The sequence below is a fragment of the Loxodonta africana genome, chromosome 1 (assembly GCF_030014295.1).
Source record: "Loxodonta africana isolate mLoxAfr1 chromosome 1, mLoxAfr1.hap2, whole genome shotgun sequence".
NCBI classification, from domain to species: Eukaryota; Metazoa; Chordata; class Mammalia; order Proboscidea; family Elephantidae; genus Loxodonta; species Loxodonta africana.
The window spans coordinates 79,524,693-79,527,901 of NC_087342.1; positions in this window are offsets into that span (position 1 = coordinate 79,524,693).

The following is a 3,209-nucleotide window of genomic DNA, read 5'->3' on the forward strand; positions in this document are numbered from 1 at the left end:
TCCATGACACTGGAAAAGGGAACAGAGCATTAGTGAGCCGGTTAATGGCGTGGCGAGTTTCTGGCTTCGAAATGAGAAAAACCTGAGCAAGCCAACTCTGATTCTCTATTTCCTTCCTTTTCTTTGTCTTCCTTGTGCTGGCATGGGCGCCCTGGGTGGTAAGGAGAAACAGGGAGTAGAAATGGGGAAACATCTCAAGGCAATCCATCGGGTAATGTGTTTAATAAGAATGAGTACGCAAAACATACTTGAAAAAGGAGAAAAGTGCAGAGCTGTTGGGAATTGTAAAAAGCAGATAAGTGTCCACGGTTTCAAGCCATCTCAAGGAAAGGATTAAAAAAAAATAACTCTCTCACGACAGAAACTTCATGAAAATCCTCCTTGAAATATTAGCCATATTTCTAAGGGGTTTTGGTAAATTCAATAGATGATCAGAGAGAAAATCCAATGTTTCAAATTTCACTATTTTTAAACCTCTAAACTGCACCAGGAAATAAGTAAAGAAATTGCAGACCAAAAACACCTTCTCTTCCTAGGACATTCCACCTCCATTATTCCACTCCAAGGTTCCTGCCCTAGTAAATTGCCCTGCCCATTTTTTCCTGCAACCACCAGGAAAGCTGTAATGGAACTTTTTCTTGTTTTTTCCACTTCTCTCCCTATCCATTTTTTCTTTTTTTTCTCATCTTACAAAGTTTTTCAAGCCACCTTCTCCTTAAGAATAGGGAATTAAGCACAGTCTAGAAGTAGATTTCAATATTTATATTTTGCAAAGGACCCTTATCTAGACTATTTGAAGAACTCCTACGAAACCATAAGAAAAAAAAGACTGAAAATAAATGAGAAATAGCAAAGACTAAACATATACTTCACTAAAAAAATACATAAACACAATGAAATAATTTTTTTCACCAAGTGTCTCTGACAATACTGAACTGAAACTTTAATAGATTGCTGATGAGACTGTCAACTGGTACATCCACTTTGGTACACTATTTGCAAATGTTGCCTCAAACAAAATACACATACAACCTACAACCCAGCAAGTCCACAGCTGCAGTTAGACTCTAGAAAAATGCATGCTATTGCCCTTGAAAAACATGTACAAGAATGTTCATAGCAGCATTATCCATATGAAATGTATAGCAACAGGAAAACAAATGAAAAGGTCTGATTCCAGTATTCACATAATGGAATATGACAGAGCAATAAGAAAGACATACTGCTACTAGAAACAGTATGGGTGCATCTAATAAAAAACGTATTGAGTGAAAGAACTCATACTAAAATGAACATGTGCTATATGATTTTATTTCTTATTTTTCAACATGCAGGAAAAGCTAATTTATGCTAGTAGAGGTCAGAAAATTAGAATTGATTGGAATGAGGTACAAGGGAGCTCCTAGGAGGTGAAAATTTCTTTATCTTGGTCTGGACGTTGGTTCCATGGTGTGTATATATGTATTATTCATTGAACTGCATTTCACTCTATGTGATTCTAGCCTCAATTTAAACAGAAAAGAGGAGGAAGAATAATTTCCTTGAATATCCTCTCACCTCCAAAAAAAAAAAACCTGTTGCCATCAAGTGAATTTTGACTCATAAGACCCTCTGGGACAGAGTAGAACTGCCCCATAGGGCTTCCAGCGAGCAGCTGATAGATTCCAAAAGCAGCCTATCTCTTAACCACTGCACCACCAGGGCTTCACCTCCAGTATATCTTATGTCCTCACTGTTGTTGTTGTTAGGTGTGGTTGAGTTGATTCCTACTCATGGTAATTGTGCTCAGCAGACTGGTGCCTGTCTAGGAACCGTTTTCTGCCTTACTGTGAGCATTAGAAACTTTTCTATCAATTTGACATGACAGAACATTGGGCTTATTAAGGAAGGGAGAAAAAAATATGTATGTAAATCAGAACAGTTAGGTATGGTTCATATCTAATATCAGTTAGTCAAACGTTTGCCTTTGTATATAATACAGTATATAACATACCTTTCCACATGTGAAAAACATTAAATGCTTCCAGATACACTAAAACATCTTTAACATAATAATACAGTAATAATAATATTTTGATGGAAATCAAAAAGTAGTACCATTTGTTGTTAGGAACCACTGTATGTACCTGAAATTTTTTATATAATAGGCTTTACAGGGAATGGTTCATAACTGCAGGTTGTATGTAAGTTGGACTTTCGTAACCTGGGGCTGCTTGTAATTAGAAAATTGCCCCCTAACTATGTCTAGACCTCACCTCTGTTCATTTTGAGTGGGACCATGTTGAATTAGGTCACACCACCTGTATTCATCCCTCAGCTGCTCTTCTTAATAGCTAAGGGATCTTTGACAAATTGCTTTAGCTCACTGGGCATCAATTTCCAATATGGGAAATGGGAATAGTGGTAAGTCTATCTAATAATGTTGATGGGAGGACTTGATGAATAAATATACATAAAATACCTTAGAAAGACTCTGGCACATAAATAAGCAATCATTAAAATTCACTATCATTGTTGTTTTTATCATTGTTATTGTTGTTAGTTGCCAGGGAGTCGATTCCAACTCATAGCCACCCCATGTATTACAGACTAGAACTGCTCCATAGGATTTTCTTGTCTGTAATCTTCAAAAAAAAAGAAAAAAAATTTTTTTTTTTTTTAATCTTCATGAAAGCAGATCGCCACGTCTATCTTCTGAGGTACCACTGGGACAGTTGGAACTTCCAAACTTTAGGCTAGCCGCCCAGCACAAACCAAATGTGCCACCTAGGGATCACATTTTTATCATTATTCTTATTATTGAGCAATTGTTTTGTTCCAAGTACTTAATCCTGTCAACAACACTGAGTATTATCCAAAATCTACAGATAAAAGTCCCAAGCATTAAAAGAAAATCAGTGATTTATACTAGCAAGTAAATAAAATCTGTTCTTTTTCCTAAATTAAGAGATGACACATGGGAAATTCACACTTCAGGTATTAAATTACAAACCTAGAGTATCTTTCACTCATCTAATTGTTTTTCAGTAGTACATGATCTTAGTACTCCTACCAACTTCTTTAATTTTCCCACTTTCTTTTTATACCCACTGCACCCAAGCCTGCAATGGTTTATGCCTGTGACCTTCTCCAGTGAATTGCCTTGGTTTGGAGATTATGCCATCATTCCATTCCCAGCAACACTCAATGACTGACTGAAGGGGATGGAA